The sequence below is a fragment of the Pogonomyrmex barbatus genome, unplaced genomic scaffold (genome assembly GCF_055798465.1).
Source record: "Pogonomyrmex barbatus isolate J1 unplaced genomic scaffold, ASM5579846v1 scaffold8, whole genome shotgun sequence".
Taxonomy (NCBI): domain Eukaryota; kingdom Metazoa; phylum Arthropoda; class Insecta; order Hymenoptera; family Formicidae; genus Pogonomyrmex; species Pogonomyrmex barbatus.
The window spans coordinates 9,362,050-9,382,632 of record NW_028297182.1 but is presented as its reverse complement, the minus strand read 5'-3'; the positions used below and the strand labels follow the sequence as shown (position 1 = coordinate 9,382,632).

The 20,583-nt window shown below is 23.0% G+C and overlaps 1 protein-coding gene across 6 annotated transcripts in view; it reads right to left on the bottom strand.

The window, feature by feature from the left end:
• The window catches only part of LOC105427039 (potassium channel subfamily T member 1), a 95,989-nt gene that overhangs the window by 56,553 nt on the left and 18,853 nt on the right, over window positions 1-20,583 (bottom strand). For 2 of the 6 annotated variants that reach the window (XM_089083702.1, XM_089083703.1), the window contains exon 2: window positions 919-1,443. The exons of the other annotated variants lie outside the window; for them this stretch is intronic. The gene's annotated coding sequence lies outside the window, so the exon portion shown is untranslated. The remainder of the gene's footprint in view (window positions 1-918; window positions 1,444-20,583) is intronic. 6 annotated transcript variants of the gene reach the window in all.

Sequence of the window (20,583 nt, the reverse complement as noted above, 5' to 3'; positions counted from 1 at the left end):
ATAATGCGTGTAATAAGCTGATAATTTTTAAATATACTTTTTATTAAGTTTAATAATCTTTATCGTATTAAATTAAATAATTTCTCTATACAAGTTATTAATTTATTTACACTTATTTATTTATATTATTTGTTATATGTTTTATTTCAAATTTATTAACTTTATTTTAAAAAGAATTTGATATAGAAGATTTCATATAAAATCGTGTTATTTATCATTCTTTAATATTTTATACTATGCATCTTTATAAATAAATGTCTAAAATTTAAACTCTAGAGAAATAAATTACAGTAAAGTATAAATATCTTAGATTATTTATTGTATTTCTGATATAACAAACAGATATAAAATAAATTTATTTACGATAAAAGAATGGATTCTATAAGTCAGACGCGATAAGAAGAGTGCATATTAAAGTAAAACAAAATCATTCTTTTATTTCAATTTTCGTTATTTTTTATCAATGTTGAAAATTCTCTCTTTCTCTTTATAAATTTATTTGTTGTACTTACAGCAAATTTAAATTTTTCCGAATTTTATAATTATAAATATATAACATCTTTTTAATAATTAAAAAATATATGTATAGAAAATTAAGGAAATCTTAAATATTAAAATCAGCAATTTATTTATTAAAAACTATTTAACTTTCCATTTATGTGTTGAGTAAAAAAATATATTAGATCTAACTTAGAAAATCAATTCAAAACAAACAAATGTTATCATTGCATATTATATGCATTCTATATAACATGCAAAACAAATATTAAAAACAATGAATCAAGCATCGGATTATTTAACTAATTAATAGTGATCGTGCTCGAACATGCTGTATCAATGTAAAACATCGGCACTTACATTCAAGACATTTCGTGCAACAAATACACTGTCTTTGTTGAACGTGGTTGTGCACAATACCTGCCGATTGTTTCGCACTCAACAGTCTGAGTCGCTCTAGCACGTTGAAATTAGGGGCTTCCCCCGAAGTAGTCACCTCGATGTTACGTGCCGGCGTAATGGCGGCGATTTACGCCGCTATTTTCAGTCAAGATGTTGAATAAAAATATGGTCACGGAAATATGCAAATTTAAATTCTTTTGTAAATATCTATAAAATATCTCAGTTTTGCAATTTTTCTCGCCTGTCTTTTCTTGCTCCTTCGCTGAAGATAATTGACTAGTTCTATTTCTTTTGTTTAGAAAATGGCCCCCAGGAATAAGTTAAATAGATAAAGCTATAGCGAATTGGTCGAGTCTATCTGCATATGGATAGCATTTTTGTCAAAAAATATTTTCCTTTTGGTCCACTCGTCGTATCCAGTGACGAAGTCAATAAGTCGATTTTAATATTGTGAATGATGCAATTTCTTCATGACTCCGCTCCGTCTCTCATTTGGTTCTTAGAATATATAAATAGCCTAAATCAACTCCGAGCAAGAAATAACTGTAATAAAAAATAACAATAGCATTTGAAATGTCATTTAATAAAGAAATTAATTTTATGATTATAGCATTTATTTAAAAAAATGTAATTTATTTCTTTCATATTAAACAGTTGTTTATTTTTCAATTAAACAAAAGCCTATACAAACAAAAGCAGTGTAAATAACGTGGTTCTTTATTAAATGATATGTCATTTTAAAAGTAAGAGATTATACTAAATTATATACTTTCATAATTTAAAATAGGAATTTAAAATAAAATTTTTTATTATTTACTTTATGTGAAAATAATTAATTGGTAAAGTACCATTGCGTTAATTAAAGTTTTATATTATTAAATTTTTAGATCAATTATATTACTCTAGAAGCGCAAATTATGCTTCAATTACATGAGTGTGAGTGTACTTGTAATGTACTGTAGATTCACGTAGAACATGCTTTCCATCACAAAATCTCATTTCAAGATTGAGCTTGTCAAAGAAACTAATTTGTTCGAGAAAATTATAGTCAACTGACGACGATCGAGATTACTGATTTCAGAACTGCTTTTCAAAAAAAATTTCAGAAAATGTGATAAATTCCATGTAATGGTCAAACATTGCAATTTAAGAATTTAACTTTTTATAAAATTTCTTCTCATTAAAAAAAAAAATCAAACCGTTGTAAAACTCGACAATATAAAATATCATTAAAAAAGATTTCCAAAAAACATAAAGCCTAATAAACTTGAAAATCTATATATTGAAACTTTCATAGCCTCAATCTACTTTAAGAATTAACTTGAATTTAGAAAACTCAGATTCTATTCTCGTATTCCAAGTACAAGCTGTATTATATGATGTCGTGACTAAAGCAGTAAACTCAACTGACGTTTTGTATTGTTTCAATAACAAATTAATCACAACCAGCGGTAATAGGACTTTGCGGTAGTAGGACTTTGTAAATGTTTTTTACGCATTAAAAAGCTTAATTCGTCATCAAAGGAATTTGCAAAGATGGAATCGAATAAACAAAAGACTCGAGAAAGAAAAAGTATGTGACGGAAAACTTAATATTACGGATTTTTTTTTAATTTAGTGCTCTTTAAATTTTAATTAAGTACTTCGTACGATTCGTAAAATTGTAGTTTATCGACTTCATATTTATTGGATTGTATGTAGATCAATATATTCAAAATAATGCGATTGTAGTCAATACAAATTATTTTATAAAATCTGAAATTATTTCATAAAAAGTTTGCATATTACATGAGTAATATATTCTCATGAAAATCAGTAAATCTTCCTATGATGTTAAAGCGATTTATATGTGTGCATACATACGAATGCGTGAGTGTATGTTTGTATAGCTTTAATAATAGCTTTAAATGTGTATATTTCATATAAAATATAATTTAATAAAATAATTTCTATTAAAATCTAAATTTAGCGTATTTTATATATGTTAACAAACAAAAATATTTAACAAAAATATAAAACATAAAAAACACAAAAATATAAAATATAAAAATAAAAAACGATTTAATAATTCTGCTTTCTATAAAAAATATATTGGCAAAAATTTATTCTATTCAATTTAATAATAATATAATTGTAAATTTTATTTTACTTACATAATTTCAAAATTGAAATATCATGCTCAAATATAAGCATATAAACAAAAAGATATATAAAATAAATTTAGTAATATTATTAACTAAGATAGAAATATAGAATATACAGCAAACAAAGCAGTTGCTTATATTTTGACCTCAATTAACAAATGCATTTAAAACATTTATAATATACAAAATTAACTTCTTTTTTACGAATTAAGAAAATGTCAAAAAATATAATCTTTACTCTCAAAGCATCAATAATCTCTGAATTATAAGCAATGTAATTGAAAATAAGGAATTTTTTATTATGTATATTATGTATATAAATTCTTAATTTTTAATTAATTGAAAAATACTCTTTTTTCTTAGAATTTAACATATTTCTTAGAATTTAAACAAAATTTGAAATTAACATTAATATTAAACTTTATATGTAAATTAATATGTAAATTATAAATAAATTATATTTTAATATTTGCACAAATTGCTCTAAATTATAATAATCTAAAGAGCAATTACACAGACAGAAAGTCTTTAAACGAATATAAATGCAGTAAGTGAGATTACTACCTCTCTCATTTAGCTGTATAATACCACAAAATGATATGAGACTTTTATATTCATCTCGGTTCCATCTATTTTTTTACGAGCGGTGGCAGAAGTCTTGCGGAACACTCTGTATAAATATATTTTAAGATTTCAAATTTTTACATTTCACATTTAGAACTTTTTATCCAAAATAATTTAAATTGAAATTAATCCTTACATACAAGTATAATTTCTGTATTTTTCGTATCACATATAATTAAAAGAATTTAATAACATATTTATAAACAAATTCTATTACTTTTAACGGTTTGTAGTTTCAAATATCAAGTGAATCATATTTCATCCAATAAAATCTGATCGTTCCACACTGAAATAGGTTACGTGATAACTATTTCAATAAATTTATTCAAAAATTTTCAATATTCACTTTTCTGTATTGATGTTAGAAAATTGTATTTGATAGACTTTCGCAGATATTGATTCTCTATTCTAATCTTATATTATTTTAAGGTAACACACGATTTTAAGTAGAATGTAACAAATATACTTGGCAGACAGAATTTCCCAAAAAGTTCCTAATAATCTATTTCTTTATTTTTTTTTAAATTTATTAATTCAAAATAAAAATGTTTATATTGTTAATCATGTCATTATTTTTAATGGATTTGCAACATAATGATTCAAGATCATAGTTAAATTTTCTCCTTTAATAGATCAATTAAAAGTAATATCAATTATTTCTTTTTCCTTTGTAAAAAAGTTTTATTGTAAAAAATATTATCACAGAATTCAAACTTGGAACAAGATTTCAATTTTTTATAATTTTAGGATACATTTATTATAAGTATTTAAAAAAATTAAATCTTTCATTACTTTCGCAAATTTTTATTTAAAAACAAAAACATTAATTTCTATTATTGTAGTTAACAACTCATACATTTATTAGATTGATATAAAAATTTGATTATCAAATCTTTCAGATAAGAAAAAAATTGTAATTTGATAAAAAGAAATTAGGTAAAATATGAATTCTAAGAACACATAGCTATATAACAAATGAATAATTTTACAATATTAATTTCTCGTTGTTCTTTTTTGAAAAAAAACAAATAATCAGAAAATTTGGTAATAATAATTAATCACAAAATATTGTCACAAAAATGAATTGTGATTATTTGTTTCTTGTATTTCCGACAAAAAACAATTTATCACAAATCATTTCGAATTAGTCAAATTTCAACGAAGTATCAATTTTAGAACTCGAAAAGTAAGAACAGAGTACTCCGCAATATATATCAGATCAGATCATGTGTCTTAAAGAAGATTCGCAAATCCGATAATATAATCTCAAGAACACTCAAAGGAAAAGAAGAGAGAGAAACGAAATCTTCTGAATTCATCTCTAAAGAAAAAAAAGTATCGATAATGCTACATATATAATAAAAGCTCTTGATATACATATGAATATAATACATATTGAATATAAATAATAGATTCCATTTAAAATAAAAATTCTATTTTTAATAAGTTTTGCTTGTTAATAACACAAAATGTGTATATATTAATTTTATTCTAAAGAAGAATTTTATTCACTTCCTCTTTGTATATTTTTTCTTGATAAATTGCAAATTGTACAAAGATAACAGATTCGCGAATATGATAAAAGATTTAAAAAAAGGCAAAACCTTAATGAATTTGATTTTGTCTTTTGTTTATCTAATATGCTTAATGAAAAGATAAGGCTTAAGTATCTTTCCGCCTTGTGCTACGTGAATAATAGGCATTATTGTACTAGATGATCTTGAGCTGTCTAAATGTGGAAATCGCATTAGGCACATGCACATGCCTGCTTTATCATCGTAACACAGAAATGCCGCATTGGATTCGAATATGCGTGATGTTCTGCTATCCGAAAGTCAAACACGATTTTCATACGACTTTTAATGGCAATATTGCTTACAATTATATCACTTAATGCCTGTCTACTAATTTTATAGTGGCAAGATCGCGATCGCAGAGAACAGAGAATATCCGATTAATTGCAAAGCTTTTCATCCGATCCCATCTCTTCCGTGAGAAAAGCATTTCACGGTGACGACAGCGACGACGACGATGTACTTGAGTGCTCGAAGCTGTGGATCAAATTAAAGTCCAAGGTATCACAGCGCAACGACAGCAACTGCCTTTAATGAAGCGATATTGCACGTATCAAGCGAACGAAGGTAGATATTTATTTATCTCTCTATATCGTTACTTATATTTGGTACATATTTATTGCACATTTTTATATTTAACCTTTTTAAATAGATGAAGACTTTCTAAAAAGATAACACTCTCATTATTAAAAAATATAATAGTTTTTTAGACTATGGCTACGGTCAATGCAACACCACAGATACTTCAAAGCGTTTGATTGTCCAATCAAAACAAAGAATTTTGCTAACCAATCAAAAAATGCTTCAAAGCATTTGTAATAAGCCCTTGACCGTATCCTATATCATTGTTTTTATTATTGTAATTATTGAAAGATAAATACCAATATGAAGTTTGTCATAAATTTTTGAGATTATAAAATAAAATTAAAAAAATAATATAATTACAAAACCAGTGTTCTTTATAACGAAAAACTTTTCTGTAAAAAATTTATGCAACAATATCACAAAAAAAGTTTTTATTTTTTAACAACTATATTAATGTTGGTTTTAGCGTAAAATATGTTTTGAAATACAAATGTAAGAAAATATATTGATTACGTAATGCAGGAAACGTCGTAATTAAATTCATAAGTTGAATAATATTATTCAAGTAAAGACAAATCAATGTTAGACAAATCAATGTAAAGAAACAAATTTTATTTTCACGTTTAGACAGATTTATTTACACTACAGTTGAGGAATTTATTTAATTTTACCTGTCTAACACATTCCGAAAGCAATTGAAATAAAATACTAAAAATGTTCGGTTGATAAAATAAAAAAATAGAATATAGAAGCAGGAATTCTATTCAAACTTCAAAGAAATTATATGTTACAAACTAAAAATAAAAAAAACTGAAAACATTTTGGATATTTTGCAATATATCAGAATCTGTAATATGTTTCATATTATTGAATATATTATTATTAAATTTGTTATTCCTTTTTATTGATTAATAAATGTAATATTAGTCAAAATTTGATTTTGTGTCGTACTATTCACACTATTGCAATCAAAAATGTTTATAATTAAAAAAATTATAGTTATGCAATAAGTCTGAATTTTTCTTTGCATCGCATGTGTAAATATTGTATGCATTTCATATAATTTTATTAGTCTAATACTATAACTATAAACATATTTAATTTGTTAATTGTTAAATTTTTCTTACAGAAATTTTTAATATCCTAATAATTAAAAAAAAATATATAAAGTTTATATGTTATATCTTCGAAATAAAACTACAGCTGTAAATTGGTTTAATGTTATTGCGTAATACGAATACTGGAAAATGTGTATGATGATGAAAACTGTACTTTTATTGCAATTTCCGAAAATGTAGGTCGCATTAACATTCAAATCGACCGGATATACACTTAATCCGACAATAATAGACCTTCGAACTAGGAAAGCTGTTACAATCTCGATATGAAGTCGGAATTAACGGAAGACTCAATTATTGTGATAATGTAATAACATCGTCTAAGCACAATTCATGAATTGTCATCCTTAATTAGAACGGATTGATCGATATGCTGATGCATGCTTTTATGCAAACAGAAGATAAAACTGATGGATTCCGGAAATTTAATCTGACAGACTTCCTAAAAAGGTATTTTCCGAGTAAGAAACCTCGATAAGCACAATCCGATGAAATAGTCCGTCATGCTAATGGTCATAAAAGCATATCTACATGTAATATTCATGCAAATCATGTTCAAAGTTATGTGCAACTGAAAATAATTAAAATCTGTACAGAAAGAATATAATGCATTTCTTTAGAAATACAATGAGGAAACTTTAAACTTCACTAAATAAAAGAGCTTTGTTAAAGTTTCACGTAAAAATTTTTACAAAAACGTCAGAAAAAATTTAACTACAAAATGACAATATTTATAAAAAAATAAAGTTTATAACAAAAAATTAAAGTAATTATTAAAATTAAATTACGAGATATTTATTGTTTTATTAGTAATTAATTTTTCTCATGCTATTTAAACTGCTGATTACAAAATAAATTACACTTACTTTCTCGAAATTCTTCAATATATTATATACATTTCTACATTACTATGTACATTACTACATATATTCTTCAATATACAATATATACACAAATAAATGTTCTATAGATATTCATTAAGACATCTATAGATGTAGATATCATTAGATCATATCTGTAGATATCATTAAGATTGTCAAATATTAATTTTCACTAATTCCTCAAATTTAGACGCAAACGTGAACAGAATCGTGTGTACCAAATTAGTAAACGCGTGTATTAGTAAATCAATGATTTCACCAAACACTGTTTCTCCACGAATTTCGCGAATTTCATGTGATGTAACATGCAAATTGTGATCCACGCTAAGCGCATGAATTCTGGAAAGTTCAAAACACAACATTTACTCAAAAATCAAACTTTGTATAATTGTAAAGATTTGTCAAATATTAAAATAATTGTTAAAATATTCTCTTAAGATTAAAACTTTAGATTTAAAAATCAGAAATTAAAACTTGAATAAACTTCAATCTTTGAACTTCAGTCTTTTCATAAAATTGATTCTAAAAAAAGAATAACACCAATAAAATTAATATTACTTATAAAATATTTTTAAATGCCATTATTTTCTTTGAGACACCTAAATATAAATTAATTTAAAAATTAAAATATTAAAATATAATTAATAATGAGTTAAACTAACTTTAATTTCCTCTTTGCTACGTATAGTTCTTATAAATATATAATTATTATAAATAATTATATTCATAAGTTCAAATATTATAAAACTAATAAACTAAATAAAATTTTACTTACAATGTTGAATCATTTCAAATTTAAAATAGTATAACAAGAAAAACAATATTTCTAAAAATTGAAATAGGAATATTCAAAAATAAATGTAAATTTTCCGCATTAAATGTTATTATTTCTCTCCATTTCTTTTGTATCTATTAATTATTAATTTTTTTAAATTTTCATTTATCGAAAATTATCCATACGGAACTTCTAAAACAACTTTACAGTAAATTATTATTATAATAAGTCTGACATATTTCCTAAAAAATATCAAATATTATATTGCAAAATATTTGCAGAATTGTAATTAAATAAGAGATATAATGATTGAGTAAATTCATGAATGTAGAAAATCACGCGGACTAATAATATATCGACCGAAAGATAGTGAAGTTAAAAGAAACAATGTAACAAAAAGAAGGGTATTCATGAAAGCAATGCTTAGAAATATGCAGCCTTCTTTGCAAAAGTACCAATTAGCGAAAGTGTATTTCTGTGTAAAAGCAGAGATACACTTTCGTCGACCTCATTCCTCCCTATCCTGCAAAATTGAATCGCTTATAGCATTGCGACGATTTGTGACACGCAAATCGACAAATATTCATATATCCTCATATGAATCTTGATTTATAAATCGATTAATATCAAATATTCTAACTAGAAATATTTGATATTAATCGATCATTCTAACTAGAAATATTTGTCTTATTTATTTACTGCTATATATTTGATCTATACATCCGTATATCTGATCCGTATATCATCAGTTAGTTTGAACTTACATATTATATAGTTCAATCTTTCATAATATTTTTCTGAAGTTTTAAAGAATATGATTTCTTTTCTCACTCCTCTCATATAAATTTTTTATTTTAGAAAATATATGTAATCTGGGTAAAATATAGTATATTCCAAATCATAAAACTCCAAATAGATAAAAAAATATATAGATAAATAGAAAGAAATATGTCAAATTTTATATTAAGTAAACAAAAAATTTAGTTTCTTCATTAAAAACTTTTTGACAAATTTAATTGTTTTTGCAAAATTATCTTTTTATCTTTTTCCTGTAAAAGTTGATAATATCTATTATATAACTGTCTTGTAAATCTAATATTTAGTTTCTAGTTCTTCAATCTTGTCAATTATTTTTATTTTAAAAGATTATATTTCATGATAAAAGATTATACTTCAGTTACAAATCCTAAAGTCACCTTAAAATTAATTAGATAATGCAAATTTATTATTCACTCTTATGCTAAAAATTCAAAGATTATGCTTCAATTTATTTAAATATAAAATTGATCATTTTTAAAAATTTGTATGAATTCTTATTGTAATTTCGACCGAATGTTGGTTTCATATAACCATCCAATCCGTTTGGGAATCCAATGCACGAATCATTTAATAATAATTATTTGGTTGGCCTACTTACTGCCACATGCGTTATACATGACACACGAGTAGCGTACATTTTTGCATACGTACATGTGATGTGAATTTGTATAATTACGGACGTATGCGTGTCTTTCACACGAGCGAACATAACGCCAAAAAAGATCATACGTAAAAGCATATAGGGTCTATTAACAAGCATTATAATGGCAAAGAACGCCACGTCGATGCTAAAATAAAATTGGCAGTCCTTATATTCTTCATTTTAGCTGCTAAAAATTTAATTATAAATTAATTATAAATTTTATGTCAAAGTAATATTGCAATTATTATATCAAAGTAACGTTGCAACTAAACTAATTTTATTTAAATATTAGAAACGCATAAAGTATGCTTTTATTTTATTGAATAATATTACGTATGTAAGTACAAATATCAATTATTAATCATTAATATTTCTTTTCTTTGTTATTATAATTATATAACAGTAATCAACAGAAATATCAAGAAAAAAATCTTTAAAAGAGTTTTGCAATGAAGAAATTAATTTTTTATATTCCTTAAACACATAAACATCAATCTTACTATAAAGCATTGTATTACTATAATTAAAAGTTACAGTAACAATATTACATTAAATTAAAACTTACTTATAAAATTATAATTATTATAAAATTATATCTTATAAAATTATTGTAAATATATTATATATAAATATATTTATAAATATATTAAAGTTTATATTATATATAAATATATATTATAAATATATTAAAGTGTTAAAAATATGCAAGAAATTATGTTTGACCGTGAATAATAATGAATAATTAATTTTTAATGAACGCAATATTTTATATGTCATAATTTAATTACATTTCTAGCATCACGAGTGCATGTGATATAATCACGCATACATAATGAAAAGATAGAAAGAAAAGACACTCCTTATTTTACATGTCACGTAATACGTATTTTGTCACAATACTATTTACGTTATAAATACAAAATTCAATTTGCTGCCTTTATTTAACATAATTATAACATAAATTTTTTTATCATTGCCAATAATAAACATTAATAAACAAACATAAATAATAAGAATAAATAAAAATAAAAAATATTATTTCTATTTTCTTCAAAGTTTAAATCAAAATTTTATTAATTATAACAAAGAAAAATATTCTTCTCACACATAAATATGTTTCAATAAATTAAACAGCATATAATGAATAATGTTAAATTAAGAATTAATAATATTTAAACATTAAACTTGAGTTTAATTTTAAAATGAAAAATAAATTTCTTAATTTTCAAAATTCAAAGAAATATTTCAATCCAATCTTGTATCTATTATTATTATTAAATAAATATGAATAATAAGAATAATTCTTTTTTTTTAATTACATTATTATATGCGTTATTTATACAGATGCGTGTCTATGTGTTTCTCCAGTTATACATATATATATGAAGCATATAGCCTAACAAGATACGTTCTAACAAAAGTTCAAAACAAACTTGTCAATTGATATTGATTTTTGAAGCGCATATTTATTTATGCATCGATATTTAACAAGCAGAAGCTTCGACATATCAACATCCTTTATTTTTCAACGTTAAAAAAGAAATGAAGGAGGAAAAAGAGGAAAAAAATGCATACAACATTTCGCATAATTTACACGCTTTCCCAAGAAATGGCTTGTAACAAGCGTATATGTATACAAAAACATCCATAATTCGTACGGAAAAACGAAAATAATTGAAATAGAGATCACGTCGTTTAAACTTGTGTTTAATTTTAAAATTAACTGAGAATTTTACACGTGATTGCATGACGTATGACATCGTAGAGTATGAGTTCAAGTCTGTTCAGTCCTGTCACTATCTTCCGACGCTTTCGCTAATTATGATGCTTTTGTTAGTACAAACAATGGGTTAACAGTTACCTAGATTGAAACTGTTTAATGACAAGGGTCAATCTGAACCTTCGTAATTTTCAACGATGTTTTTTAATTTGTTATTTCCTCGTTATTCTCGTTTCTTCGTTTATCTGTCACATTACTTTGCTGACAACGCTATTTTCTCACGTGAGTTTACTTCACAATCTGATTGAAATGTCGTATCATATGCAAAGAACTATTACAGCTTTTGATTAAAGATTTTTTTATATATCATAAGATAAGGATATAAAATATATTAAAATTATTTTTTATGTGCTTGCTGAAATCATTCTTCTTTCTTTTTTTAATAAATATTTTTGTAGATATTTTCATGTAACTATAATATAAAATAAGTAGTAATATATTATTATGTCGCACTATTAGTACGTGCTAAAAAAAACTCTTAAAGCATATTCACAAAATAATTTAGAATTATTTAATAATTTAAAATTTTATGAAGAAACAGAAATATGATAATGTTTAAGATATTTAGTTACAAATCTTTATACTCGAAATTGATAAATATATTTTAATGTAGAAAATAATCAAAAATATCAATCAAATGTCTGGCAGTGGAATTTCAAGCTTTAATAAAACAAGGGAGAGATACTTTGGTACAAGACTTTCGTGTTGCAATCAACACGTAACAACTTTATGGGCTGAAGTCCAGTATTCGATTCTTACATTTAAGATCTTAAGTACTTAAGATCTTATAAACCAATCACAAATCGTATTATCATTTTAAGACATTATTCAAGACAATCTTAAAATGAAAATGGACTATATATGAATACTGGCCTAAGTATTATTTTTTAATAAAATTATTTTAATAAAAAATACTACAAGTTAACGTGATGAATTATAGATTTCAATACACTTTGTTACCTCGGTAACGTTCTTTTGATGCTAAACCTTGCACATCTCGAGAAATTGGGAATTAAGTACTCGTAAAAGTTTCTTCCCCGTTCGATGGTATACTTCATATATAACAGCACAACAAAATTCTGTCTCATTATAGATTCAATATTAAATGAGACTTTTAAAAATTTTTTAAATATGAAAAAATTTTCTTATATGTTATCTTATGATGATATAGATCTTTGTTATTAAAAATAAAACAAGATATTATGTTATATAAATGCCTACTGTGTAAATTTTCATATTACGATCAGAAAATGTATTACGAATGTTAAAGCAGAATATCAATATTGTATATATCATATATTCATGTTCAATCAGATTTGAGTATAAAAATTTATACAAAATATTAAAAATGTTATTAAAAATTTCATTTTATATTGCTTGTTATTCTCTTGTTCAGACATTTTTTTGTTTCCTGCATGCTCACTATCAGATATGTGTGAACGAAAAATATATAAAAAGTAAAATATCATAACATTTCAATTGTTATTAAAAATTTGAAATATTCTAATTAAATAATTACTCAAAACTAAATCTATTTTTCAAGTTTATTAATATTGTTTCGTATTAATCAATGCTTCAGCACATTCAATGCAATAATAAAATTTGGCAATTTCAATAAAGTATCTCAAATATTTTTCTATTAACTTTATTTATTTTCAAGCTTGATGTTTAAGAAAAAAAAATCAAAATCAAATACTGCCTAAAAGCAAAATTCTATTAAATTTTTCTATTAAATGAAATGAGTTCAAAAGTTTGAAATTTCTATCAGGGGAACTACACTTATTAACAGTATGCCTGACTTTTAAACTATATACTAATCCGTTGTATAATTTATTTCTCTCTAAATAACTTCTTAATTGCATTTAAACTCTATCCTCTGTACACGCAAAAATATACCAATATATGAAAATATATTACAATAAAATATATATTAAATACATATTGAAAACAAAGAAAGTTTACAGTAAAAGAATATTGTTCGCATATTTGTGATCAAATAGTAGATAAACATTTTAGCAAACTTTCATGTCAATCATTTAACTAACATAAATCCAATAAATGTTTAAATGACATTTTATGCTAATTGTTTTATGTTCCATTTGAATTAAGATATATATTGATTGCATTAAAATAAAAAGACTTTACAAAATGACTTTACAAAATGAAACTTAAAATTGTTTCTTAATAGCACATTGTAAGCATCATAACAATTACATTGACAAAAAATTTAAAAATTTTTATCAAGAAATTATAAATAACAATAAAAAATCTGCTCAACTGTAAAAATTTGAAAGAGTTTGATGTAAATAAAAAATATAAAATTTACTATTATTATAAATTTATTATTATTATTAATTTTTTTTGTCATTTAAAACAAAATAAAGTTAATTTCGGAAAATGTTTACTGATATATTCTTATAATATATTCTTTATTTTATTCTCGTATTTGTCCCTTATTTAATAATAACATATTCTCTTCATTGAACATAAATGAATATCAAACAATGCAATTGTAATTTATTATCTCGTTCATTACATTTTCTTCCACCTGTTGAATTTACTCTTGTACATTATAATATAATATAAATGTACAATAATATAATAAAATTAAATTATTTAATCGTTTAATTTATATAGATAAGATATATTACTCGCTCTTTCTAACTTTATAGCTTCACAAAAAGATATTATTGTACTTCCTACTTAATTAAATTAAATGTGCAACATATTATATATTTAATTAAACGTAAAATATAATATTTTATGTAATATCAAATTGTGTATGACTAATAAATAAATAAAATAGAAAAACATATTTTATAAAGGAAAATAATTATATATTGTTCTATGCCCCTAATTATGTATTCACATTATATATTTGTATTCGCGTAATAAATTATATATTCGTAAATTGTTAAACATATCAAATTTCCATAACATCTATTTTATAAATTGTTATTTAAAAAGTATCATTTCATTTAATATATCGTATTTTCATTTATTATCTCTTAAATCTATAATCTTTGAATTATAAAGAAAGTTTAAAATTAAAATAATAAAAGTAATTAAAATTAATTTTAAAATATTATGATCATATTACGATAAGAATTTAACGTATTACTATATTCTTTTTCTAGTGAATTAAATATTTTTACTATTAAATATTTTTAAGTTTCATTTTTATGTTATTTTTAATTTATACCATTCTGTAATATTATTATCTTAAAAAACATTAATTTTTCTATATGTAATAAAATATATCTTATAGTTTTAACAATGCTTGCAATGTCTACTTAGATATACTTTTTATATTAAAAGATGGTAAAAAGATTAAAATTTATATATAAAATTTACATATTTATATACATATATATATATATATATATATATATATTAAAAAAAATTAATTTAAATTAAATTATATTGAATGAATTTATATATATATGAGCAATTCAACATAAAAATAATATTATTTATACAATAATTTGTTTGTAATACACTATAATTTTCATTATATATTTATTCTATAATTTTTATTGTAATTAAGATATTATTTCATAATAAATAATTTCTTTACACAGATGTATAGATATTACCTTGACATCTTGTTTACTTTTTTATAAGTTTTTATATCATAAAAATATAATAAGATTTAAAATAATAAAAAATCTATAATAATTCTAAATTATATTAAAATTAATATTTATGTTAGATCTATGATAGACAAGCTTAATTATATATATATATATTAATATTATAATTATTATATATGTTATTATATATGTTATTATTATATATATTATTATTATTATTATATACACATATTCCTATACATTTATCAGTAATTTGTTAAAATTGAAAATAAAGGAATACGAAGAGTTTACGATATCTAATAAAATAATATTTCAAAGAGAAATATGCTATAACTAAAAGATTTCCGAAATATAAATAAACATTGTTCAAATTAAACTGTAAAAATCAAATTATGTAATACAATTTGTAGTTGCTTAAAAATATATACTTTAAATGTGAATTCAATTTCAAAGATGATAAAATTTCAAAAAATACTTGCTATTCTAAATTAAATCAAATTATTAACACAGAAAAAGATATATATCAAGAAGACCGAACCAATTGTTGCATGTGATATTTTTAATAAAATTTTGTGCTCACTATAAAAATCGATTCTTTTTTTTTTTAGTCATGAACTGTCATGTCGGAAACATTCGAAGTGCAAATGTCGAGTTTATAGAAAACAAATATTTCAAGATTGAAAGTAACTACATCACATGGAAAAACAATCAAATAAAATTTTGTTTAATGGTTAAACCAATTCAAACCGGAACGTATAAATTGTACAATATTTTTTTAGTGTATTTTGAAAAATACAGAAAGGTTACAATCCCTGTGATGTGTCATATAACTTGTAAATTTTAAACGTAATATTTTATAATACAGAATATAAAATATAAATATTTAGAATATAAGCTTTTGTAATTAAATATTCACTGAAATAAATAATTTTTTAATATATAATAATTGCACATAACAACAATATAACAACAATATAAAATTATATAAAAAAATAAGTTTTATAGTTTATAATTATTAATATTATCACATTTTCTATATAAACCATATTACAATTAATTGTATCATTTAAAACCAACTTATTTTATAAATAGACAATAGAAAATTATCCATTTTTGTTAATAATATTAAATACACGTGTAAAAAGCAATATAAGTATTAATTTCATTTAAATTGATAAGATATTACATAATATGTAAAAATTTGCAATACATATAAAAGAAGACAACTTCTATTACTTTTGATCAATATATGAAATTCCTCTAAATATTTTGGCTCCTTTGAGAGTACATTGCATCTCTAGAATGAGCGTTGGATAATTCTGGTTTGATTCAATTAATCTTGGTTATAACAGTCAACCTGTGTGAAAGTCGCTCTGCGTTCTATTAATTATGCATTGTGCAAACTTGCGCCACGCGCCCATTTACATCATCTTCATCGATAATACGTGTTCTGGTTTGCAAATACATGATGGATGATAGTTACATATATGACCGTATTTCTATTTGATTAATTCAATATCAAAATTCAAGCGCAAAATAATTAAAACAATATACCGTAATAGTAATATATAATTCAATTCAAATATTCATTTCTTATAAAATTTTATGTGGTATAATATTTTATTTAATACTTATACAGTAGAGAGGATAAATTTAAAAATAAAATTTTTACGTTTTTTCATGATCATGTTCATAGTTAATACGTACATAAAAAAAATTACTCGCGTTCGTCTTTTTGATTTTTTTAATCAATTTATATAAAGTTAATACATTTTTTAATAGATTATTTTTTATTAACATCTTAATGTTCAAGATGTAATTAAAATTTTTTAAATAAAAATTTTTCTAATAGGGGGAATAATAAAAGGGAGTTTAATCGATATCAAAAATATTTGATTATTGAATTATTATAGAAACACTACGTTGAAAGTCTAGTGGCATGTAGTTATAGGTGATATGATTATTTAAATTTATTTCATACAAAAGATTTAGCAACCAAGATTCTACTTGCCGAGAAACCGACTATGTTACTTGCTGTTGGTTGTTAACATATACACGGCTGGTATCAATTGGTATTGTTTAAAATTTTTTCTTGACATTGTTGGTATTGTTTAAAACTTTTTCTTTAAAATATTTTAATTAAGTAACTTAGTTATTAAGCTTGTAACAATGTCATTAAAAGATTTAAAAATTAAAGATTTTAGAAAATTCAGATTCAATATTTCATTCAACACTGTTGAACTTGATGAATTTGATGATCATGTATATATATTCTCGAAGATATGAATATATATTTACACTCATTTCATTTTATTCATAAATTTCATACGCTTATTTTAAATACATTAAATCTTGAATCAAATAAAATCTAATCAGGCAAATAACTTTAAGAATAAACAATGAAATAAAAGAAACTTAAAAATATCCCATAACAGATTTTAAGATTCAATAATTTTTGTTTTTAAATAGTAGTGCGCATTTAAGTGCACAAAGTATATACTTGCGCTAAAATAAAAATCATTCAAAATTATACAATATTTATAAATTGTTTTGCACAATTATTCAAACTAATTAAGATTCATCGTATAAATCACTTTAGAAATAAAATTGAGTTTGAAAGGTATTAAAATATTAACAAAAAATATTATTTTATTAAATAATTATTGCGCGATAATATTTTAAAATAATATGTCAGTATATAATTCAAAGTGCTTGCTTGAAATTGAAAAATATGTAAACTTTAACTATATGTTACTGTTTCTATTGAATACATAATATTTGGCACATTTTATGTATTAAATCATTATACATTTTATTCGTAATTTAAGTATTCATATTGCATTATTAATCATAAAAAGTAAAATATTTAATAAATATGTAGAGCACATACGTAAAATAATAATACATTATTACTAAATAATAAAACAAGTATAATGTAATTATTATATGTAACCAGTACAATCATTAACAAAATAAATGTAAATTCTTAAAGTCATATTATAATATAAATTATTTTTTAATGCAATATATATTGTTGCATATTTTATTTATTTTTCTATAAAACAAGAAATCTACGTAGAACATTTATAATATAAGAAAACTTTGACATGAAAAATCTTTTATATAAAAGTTATACATTTACGCTTCTTACATGTTTTATTCGTTTAAATTGACACTCAATCAAAATTCAAATCCGTTAATAAAGTGTAAATAATAAAAACAATCTCTCATCTTTAAATTGATATTCGTACTTTAATCCAATCGTTTCCTCCGTATTACTGATAAAGCGATCAATTAACCGATTTTTTTTTACAAAGGTTTTTTTCCGCAAGTTATGGCTCGTTTTGGAAGCAAGACCTTTTCCATAATTGACACTGTCACGAGATTAAGTCCTCGTAATATAGTGGTCATGATTAGACCGTCGTCAAGAGACAAGTCATCATATATCCGTCTCATCGGAACGAATCCAATCATTGCGTCCATCAAATTAATTGATTTTGACCGACCAATCCCCTATAATCTTCTTTCTCAATATCCGTATTTCATTATAGTCACGTTGCTATAAATATTTTCAAGAATTAACGTATTGTCTCTATTGTATTATTATATAGACTTTTATTTTGATCTAAATCATTTGTAATACTTTATACAGAATAATATGACTTTAAAGTTTGTATATATTGAACAATTAAAAGAGAAATAAAGAATAATTTATATTTTCTTAAATACCTGTGTATCCTAAGAACTTAATAAAATGTTTATTTTCGATATATCAATGCAAGATTACACATACACACACACACACACACACACACACACACACACGCGCGCGCGCGCGCGCGCGCGCGTAATCTTGTTTAATAATTAACAAAAAATATATATCCTATATTCTATATTCCTATATTCTTACATTTATTTTAGAAATTTAAACATACATATATAGCAGATTTCTGATTAAAAAATATTATATCAAAATAATATCAAATATAATAATAATTATATCAAAATTTCATTGCAATTAAATTTATTGTTTAATAAAAAAAGATCAAAAAAATTTGTCTATGTATTGAATTAAAAAAAGTGATATTTTATCATCACAATGATTTAATAAAAAACAATATTTTCGTAGAGAGTATCATATTTTAAAAATATAACTCAACAATTTTTTAAAAGTTTAATATACGTAAAATCATGAAACCAAATCATGAATACCCTGACTTTTCAACTATATAGAATTGGAAATATAACAGAAAATCACGGTGATTTTTCAGTAATATACAATTTCAAAAATGTGAGATATTACGTCATTACGACAAATGAAAAGAGTTATTAAAGAACAAAATGCTACAAAAATTTTCGTTTTATTTCATTATTAGTTATCGATTGTTATAATTTATGTATTTAGAGAGCCTCTGTATATATAAATAGCAATATGAGATAATAATTATAAAATCTATTTGGGAATTGTATAAGTAATCAGTTCATGTAATTGTTCATGTAATATCTGAAATTATATAATTGTTATATCAGAATTCTAATTAACAATTTAGGTATCTATAAATTTAGGTATCTATTCCGAGAACGATTAGGTTTTTGCAAATTAAAACTTTTGCAAATTAAACGTTAATTGTGATAAATGTGTTAGATTATGCCTGCTAATTTGACTTTGAACTGGAGAGATATATGTATATGCCCAACGAGATGCGAAAACATATCGTGCGTCACGCATTCAAATATTAAATGTAACAACTTCGTAGGAAAAATGGCAATCCGATATTGCGAAACTTTCCTAGAGTTATGTCAAGCATAAGTTGAGAATCCTCTTGGGAATTTCGTGCAACCAAAATTTAATACAAAGTGTGCAATAATACGTGACGAACTGTGACATGCGCATGAAACTTTTGATAGCATTATAGGTGCGATATTATTATATCTTGTGCGATATTATTATATTGTATTTATATTGTACGACGTATCAAATTAAAAATATAAACTTCAGTTTTTTATTGCAAAATTTAAAGTATATATGATTTAAAAATTCATGTTCATATTTTTAATTTTAAATGTCTTAATAATCGTAGCTTAAATTAAAATTCAATAATTAGATTTTATTCATACATAATTTATAATTAAATTTTTTTCAATAG